The sequence below is a fragment of the Oreochromis niloticus genome, linkage group LG18 (assembly GCF_001858045.2).
Source record: "Oreochromis niloticus isolate F11D_XX linkage group LG18, O_niloticus_UMD_NMBU, whole genome shotgun sequence".
NCBI lineage: Eukaryota > Metazoa > Chordata > Actinopteri > Cichliformes > Cichlidae > Oreochromis > Oreochromis niloticus.
The window spans coordinates 18,057,356-18,065,412 of NC_031982.2; the positions used below are offsets into that span (position 1 = coordinate 18,057,356).

General features: G+C 38.7%; 2 long non-coding RNA genes across 2 annotated transcripts; one reads left to right on the top strand and one right to left on the bottom strand.

The window, feature by feature from the left end:
* Window positions 1–1,361: 1,361 nt before the first annotated feature.
* LOC109195355 (uncharacterized) lies at window positions 1,362–4,762 on the top strand. Its single transcript, XR_002056984.2, has 5 exons — window positions 1,362–1,834; window positions 2,556–2,634; window positions 3,223–3,380; window positions 3,746–3,832; window positions 4,216–4,762. It is a non-coding gene; the product is annotated as an uncharacterized LOC109195355 (long non-coding RNA).
* A 636-nt stretch (window positions 4,763–5,398) lies between these two features.
* Window positions 5,399–8,003, bottom strand: LOC112842951 (uncharacterized). Its single transcript, XR_003215036.1, has 3 exons — window positions 7,850–8,003; window positions 7,684–7,751; window positions 5,399–7,422 (listed from the first exon to the last, which is right to left on the bottom strand). It is a non-coding gene; the product is annotated as an uncharacterized LOC112842951 (long non-coding RNA).
* Between the last annotated feature and the right edge of the window lie 54 nt (window positions 8,004–8,057).

Sequence of the window (8,057 nt, forward strand, 5' to 3'; positions counted from 1 at the left end):
AAATAAGTGAAACGATTTTGTGAACTTGGAAAACAAAACAAAAAAATATATAGATGAAATATCCTGAATTTTGGTATTTGTTCAGTCTACGGCCTTTGTCTATAGACTGAAAGTCAACTGCTTTTAAAAAGTTCTGTTTGTGATTTTTCTAAATCTTGCCTCTGGCATTTGTCATACATAAAATAAAAAAAATTAAAAAATTAAAAATAAATAATATAAAATACTCTGAAAACAGATAAGATAAACTCAAATATGCAGAACATTTCGTTTACATTTTTACAGATTTGTCAAGTACATAGAGGACTGTTTGTAATCTACTTTAAACTTTATATTTCTATCTATCTGTAAAACATTTCAGACTAGGCTAGATTTCAATTTCTTAGAGTAAAGTATGTTTTTCTATCGAACTAAGATTTGGACAAATTACAGGTACAGAAAGGAATTTAAAAGCGATTTAAAAACATACATTTAGACGCCCCAAGCTGTCTTCATAAATTTTTGTATTATAAAATCTAGTTTAAACCTTCCTCAAAATACCCATATTAGGACAGGATATTTATTTTATAAATAAAATAATAATACCATAAATAACACAAGAAATAGAGTAAAACATAACACAAAACAAATAAAAAATGCAAGACTAAAAACAATCTATCTATCTAACTATCTATCGTCACAGCTTTTTCTGAACTGCAAACAGTTGAAATAATCAATAATACGTTGTTTTGTAAGTACATCTTTAATAAGCATACCTGTAGTTACAACCACTGCAGCTGTCTCATTGTTTTCTGACAAGATGTGGCTCGCTTTGCTCCATTCAGCTACATGTGCCTCGCAGGTATAAATACCACGTGGTGGATGGTATAAGACCTCCTTGATCTTCTTGCTTCTTTTCCCTCTGTAACATCTGTGTCAGGGTTTTGTTCTTTGCCTGCAGATCTGAAGGGAAGCAAGTGCATTGTGCTTTTGCGAGGCACAGTGCAGCTTGGCTTTAGGATGATAGATGAAAAAAAATCCTGCATTTCTTTTTTGTTTTATTCCTTTTTCATTTTTAGTAAAGGTAACTTCTGGTAACTACTTAATCTTCCTGTGGTAACGTGAGTCTCATATGGACTTTCTAATATAGGAAAAATCAGAAAACAGAAGATCGGGTGCCAAGGGAGGAACTGTGGTACTACAGGAAGAAGTCTGGAGGGGCAGAGAAGTATGTGAGGGTGATGTAGGAGGTGAGGACAGCGTAACAGAGGTGAGATGTGTGGTGTGGTCAGTTTAGGGCAGCTGTGGCTCAGGTGGTAGGCAGGTCATCTACCAATCAGAAGGTCTGCGGATTGATCGCGAGCTCCTTCTGTCCATGTGTTGTACACTGTAAAAACGATAACTAGTAATTGTTGATTTGAGTAAAGTTTTCAAATTAAACTGACTTAGAAATAAAACTTTCCATTTACAACCTAAAATAGCTTGTCTGCCCAACAAATTTCTTCCATTGTTGTCCTAACTAAGATTTTCTAGCGAGCATAACAAAGATTATCAACTTTTGAGTAGATTTTTTGAGTCGAGTTGGGAACCGGTGGGAAACCCCGTAGGTGACTGGCACACGTCGTGGTCTGAATAAGTTTGAACTAGACCAAACGAGTCTGAGCAGACTGTGTGATAGTGGTTTGACGATGTGTTCTGAACTGAAAACCTGCTAAGAAACTTTGAACAAACGTGGCCAAAGTTGGATGAAAATTACAATTTTTCGACCATTACGGATTTTACCTGGTCTGAAGTTGGAGTGTATTATTTGACCATTTTTTGGACAGGTGCGGGAGCTGCCGGCCATTTGCCCTAGCAGGTAAGCTAACGACATCTGTTATTAGGATTTTCTACAAGCGCTAGGCTGCATCCTCCTGAGGACCCAGGAGGGTGGAACGAGTAAAGCACTGAAAAAAAGCCAAACAATAACATATTTAAGTCATCTAAGGGACTTATATATCATGTTTAAGCTAGCGAAGGACCGCGCGGGGGGTTGAAAATGATATGCCAGGAGTTCGCTGTTCTCGCTGCTCTAGCGAGCCTTGAATCCCCAGCTAGCTATCGAAGCTGGTGGTAACAGACGTCTCCGAAAACGTAGAAGCATTTTTGCAAAAATGTGTTGTCTTAATAAACTGAGCGGATATTTGAAATTTACACAGCTACATTCTCGCCTGAAAATACCTTAAAAGTTTACTTTGTGACCCAGAAAGAGTAATAAGAGTAATATTAAAACTAAGTGGCTGCCGCCATTGTTTGAAACTAGAATCGGCTGGGCCGCGCTATGAATTCTGGCATAGGGTGGGCCACGAAGGATACACCTGACCCATCCTTCAAAGCTGTGGAAAAGTATTGTATTGTTTTGAGAGCCTTTTTGTTGGTGGAGTATTGATTTTATGTACAATTCCACGGGTAGACGCGATCTGTACGGTCCGACTTTGCACATGCGCAGTAAGGATCGGGGAGTCCGATCCGTAACTTTTTTCTCGTTTTTTTTCTACATTATATTGAAATGTTTCATTATTGCAAACATTTTCTCTCAGGCGGAGAGAGGTCGTGGAGTGTCAGCCTATGGTATCTGAGGTCCAGGAGAGATGACCTGCGCTGTTTTCCTCTGAGGAGGTAAGACTGTCCTAATTCATTTATAATTTAATTATTATTCAAATTGGGCATGATTTATACTAGATTGACTATATTGAAGCAGTACGGTATTTGCTGGGGTAATGCATTGGCCAACTTTATTATCTTGTGCTACCACTCCAGTCAAGGCCCTTGCCAGTGTTATATTGAAATCCTTACCCTGAACATTTCTGCCAGTACAAGAGTCCCCATGCTAAATCGAAATTGTGAAACAGAAAGGCAATCACATAATTTTGACTTAGCATGTATTTTTTTTCTTTTTGTGCTAGAAATAGGACTTCTATAGCCTGAGATTGTAAGGGAAAGAATACTAAGGCAGGTCACAGAATCTGATTGGTCACAGATTTTGGTGCAACTTAGAACATAATATGTATTTTCATATTGATACTGGGTTTTGTGGGGGGTGTTTCTATTCCTGTGCAAAAGACGTATTCATGAGAGATTTTTGAAGTAGGCTTTGCTGTTGATAACACAGTCAGGCATATAACATGGTGCAGACTGTCCAAGACAGCTACCCAGGAATTTTCTGTGCTGAATAAATGACAATATTTTGGTGAATGTATTGTTTAGATATCTGAAAATTTCATCGGATCACAAGCAAAGACCTCCTGGGGACCTTCAATGCATCCCTTGACAAAGTTGTGCCTGGCCTGCTGAAACTGTACTGGTCTAAGAAGGGAGCTCTTGGTGAGGAGATGGAAGACCTCCTGGATAAACTTGATGAACAGGTGAGTGAAGTGCTCCTTTATCTGACATTTTTAGAAGAGAGTATACTTTTCTCTTAACAGAAACTGAAAAAGATGTTGGCTTCAAACAAAACACATCAGTGGATATGTCAGTAAAAATGAATGTCATGAGTCATTGCTTTGTTCTTATTTGGCAGTATTTTATTTAATTTGTAAAACAAAAGTAAAATTGTTAACATGGTGTTGTTGTTGTTTTTTTTGGGGGGGGGGGTTGTACGTTTTGCGTGTTGCTGGGTCTGACCTGTGCTTTACTTACATTACTATGAGAGTTCTGATTTTGCATTGTGTATAGTACACCATGTTACTTCACTAATTGAAATTCTTGTTTTCCACTGAATACTCTTTAGACATCCAACACTGTGTCCAACGGGCACTGAGAGGCCTGCCCATTTTCCTCAAGAGAAGATGCAACAGAGGTTTTCCTGAAGTGCTTAGTAAGTACAAAAAAGTAATGCAAGTAAAACTAATTGCTATGAGATGTTTTTAAAGGATGAGTTTATCCAAAATGGAAATGTACACTTTCTCAGTGCAGTCCAGATAATTTTATAGTGGGGACTGCAGTTGTCATAACTCTCACTCCTTTTTTTTTCTGCTGAGCAGCAGCTGGGCATTGTTAGTGGTTGTTCCATAGCAGAAAATATTTTTGTACAAAACTCACAAGGTGGCATTAATTAAAAGAAAATAAGCTTTTTCTTCTTAAAACCTCCATGGGTCAAACGACCAGCATGGTATAGAGGTTAAAGTTAAAATCTTTAGAAATTTGTTTTGTCTTTAGTTTTTCTTAGCTTTCAATAATTCATATTTTACTTTTCTTCAGGACACTGACATTTTGGAACCCGTGTTGAACAGTGCATCAGTTGCCATCCTCACCATCCTACAAGATGACGATGCTGATACGTCTGTGCGAGAACATGCAGTTGTGTTGGAAGGGGACATTGTGCTACATAACATTCCAGATCTCTCTACTGCTCTGGCACACCTCTTTGGCCTTCTGTATGCCCTCAACATTGATTATCCAAAGCAGATGAGTTTTACCTTTGAAGCAATTCAGGCCATCTTATTTTGGCCTGGTCGGACAATATGAAGGTGAAGTGGATAAATCATTATTCGAAATGTAAATTTTAGTCAGATGAATCTGTATTGTTGAGAATATATGGTGAAAATTTGTCTTGTAGTATTTTAAAAGATTTGTTATAGTGTTAGTTTCCTCTTCATTGATGGTAACATTTCTAAGAACTTTTAACTTCCATAGTTCATCATAGTAAGCCTGTGTAAAATGTCAATGTCTGGGTGCATAGGCAATCGTTTGTAGCACTACCCTATTTAATGTGCAATAGTTATGTTCAGCTTTTACAAGACGGTCAGGGTGTGTGTGCATGAATTATTAAGTTGCTGGACACTTTTCTTTTTTGGTTCTGGACTCTGGAATTTTAACGTCTCTGCTGGGGTGCTCAAAGCACCCAAAAGAAACTGGCAACACGTTTTTGTTTGTTTGTTATTTCTTTTCTTTCTTTCTTTTTGTTTTTTTTAACAGAAATTCACCCTACTACCCATGACATTCTGAAATGTACTGAAAAGACTGTTGAACAAAATAAATAAGCTTTTAGATAACATTGAATTGTGCTTTGTTTTATTCTATATCTATTAAGTGTTTTTTCAAGTATAATAACAACATACATTTTCCTTTGTTTATATAGGTAAATTTTCAACTCACTGGAGTAAGAATTGTATGATTACTCAACAAGAATATCTGTGTTTGGTGAAGGCAGAAATACATGGCATTGAAACCAGAATTTCTTCGTTAGACTTCCAGGATTATCCTAATTAGGTGAACAAGAAGATCCAAGTTGGCAGAACTTGTAAACCTTAGTTGAGTCAACAACAGTTGGCGAAAGTTGAGAAAACTCAAAAATCTCTTGCATCATGTTGCCTTGAAATTTTACGTTTTCTCAACATTTTCTTTTTTACAGTGTAGTAACTGTGAACAAGATACAGAACCCCGAGTTGTCCTTGATGTACCCACTGGACTGTGAATTTTAGATAAAAGTCTTTATGTGTGTGATGTTGCTTTGGTTGGAGTGAAAAATAAGTTCAAGGTGGGGGTTGGAATACATCAGGTGGTCAACCATACATAGCGACAGATAGTTCACAAGAGAGGAGAAAAAGAGTGTGAATGCTGGGTGGAGTGGGTGGAGATGAGTGTCTGGGGTGATTTGTGACAGAAAGATAGCAGCAGAAGTGAAAGGGAAGATAGTAGTGAGACCGGCTATGATGTATGGTTTGTAGACAGTGGTACTGACAAAAAGACAAGAGGCTGAGCTGGAGGTCTTCATTGACTAGAATGGACAAAATCAGAAATGAGTACATCTGTGGTGAACCCAAATAGAGCAGCTGGAAGAAGTAGAAGAGAAAAGGGCTAGATAATAGCGTCTGTCTTTGCTTATTTATCTGTGCTGTGAACTAGCAGAATGGTTGGAGAATCTGATCCAAGCTTTGCAGTTTACCTCAGGCCTACATCAGCTTCAGATCCACACTGGGTATTCAGTGTGACAGACTAACTGTATGGTGATGTTCCTATTTAGATGCGTATCTGTGTGCATCTTTGAAAGTCGGTCTGCTTGGAGTTTGGATCATTTCCTGTGGCTTGTTCACAGTTCAGATTTCCTGGTTTCCATATACGCGACCTGGATCAGTGTCTTGCTTCTTAGGAACAAGCCTGTTGTCTCATGCTTTAATCTTTGGTAAGCGATAGCCTTCTTTAAATAATTATGGCAGCGCTGCCAAGAATGTCACAACTACAGCATGCAGGAAGATTATTAGAGGAAGTGAGGAAGTAATCCATGTCTTTGGAGTGATGACCAGCGAAGCAGAGCATTTGGTATCCAGCCTTGCTGTCATATGACATCATGGGAGTCTGATGATTGCTATCAAACACTGGCTGGTCAGTTATTTTGAGGGCAGAAGCTGAAAAAGCATTTTATTCGACATATATTCTGACACAGGAAGAAGAAAAGATCAGAATCTTTTTAGGTGTTTATTTCAGGCTAGTGGTTTGCCTCCATAGATTAAAAAAAATATTTTGTACTTCCATTCTTCCAAAACACAAGGAATATGTTTACATTGTCCTTCAAGGGCAAGCATATCGCCTTGCTGTCCTTCATTTTAGCCTGTCATAGGCAAACTACGTCTTTACAAGATGCATGAGCACTAAGAAGATTGTTCCTGAGGAGTGCAAATATTCCTTACTTGGAAGACTGACTCATTTGCACCCCTTTGCCTCAGGAAGCAGAAGGAAGAGAAAATCCATCCTCATCAAGGTATCAGGCAACTCTGCGAAGGGGAAGAGGTCTTTTGACCCAACCCACCTGTCCATGTTTGTTTGTTTTGTATCACTGGATTCAGTGGAAATGTTAGCCTTTTCTCACTTTCTTGGGGGCAAGTTCGTGTTTATTGTCACACTAGAGGTGGATCTCAAGGGAATAGTGGATACAGATGATTTGGCATTGTTATGGGAAAGCCCAGGCTTTTGTTTCAAACACAAAGATTGCTCTATGTTGTTTTCTCTGGCAGAGACCAGCATTCCTCAGGGGATGGATGGTTTTTCCAACGACTGCCTGAAGGGTTTTCTCTTCTATGCATTTTCTCTGCTCTCCTGACAACATCTCACTTGGCGAGATCGTCTTCTCACACGAAATCTCCTGAAGGCCCCCAGGTAGCCATCAATATGATTGTTGGACAGAAATCACCTGGAAGCCTCCAATCAGGATAGAGCTTTGGGTGTGGCCACCAAAAGCTTACAAAAGGGGTCAGTGACATTTAGGTGTCCTTCAGTCTTGAATTTAGCAGACTTTCCGTTACCCAAGGGCGCCAAAAGAGCTGTTTACAGTAACAGCAGACACCAGACTACAGATCCAAAATGCCTGCTCTTTACAGCACATGCAATTGCTTTAAAGGATTTTTTAACTTAAATATAAATTACTTTATGCAGCCCTGAAGAATAACCTTGGAGGTGGTTGATTAAAACCTGCAAAAAATGTCAAAGAAAAGCAAAGTAAGCTCCGAGAAAAGTTCAAGGATTGCTTGTCTGCACACTATTATTCAAATCATACGCAAAGCAAATCAGTCCTCCATCACATTTACTAATCCTGATCAAAATTTATAAATGGAGGACTTCTGTCGAGAACAGAAGGCAAACAGGAGGAGCCAAAAGGGCACAGCAGTAAACTGAACCATATAACTGTTTGTAAAGTCAAGACGATGACACACAGAGATCACCAAGAATTACCAGACATGTCTCAGTTCACCAATGTTAGGCCCAAAATTCATCACAAGCCCAAGGAGTAAGAAAGTTTCCTTTGCAAAAGAAAAACAGCAGCTTTTAGAGACTTCTGTATTCCACCTGCATGTCTCTGACAGCAGAAATGTGACGTATTTAAAGCTTTACAATTCACCTTTTATATCCTGTGATACTATATGTGCAACTTTGTTTTTTAAAGAATGCAAATACTTTTTTCCACTTCTGCAGTGTTGCTTACTGTTCTAATGATCACATCCCAAAACCCTTCCCGCCTTGTTGTTGTTAAGACCAATAGCAGAGGTGGTTGAGATGGCAGAACTCACTGCTTGGCTTAGTGCAGATATCAAGGGTCTTATTATCGC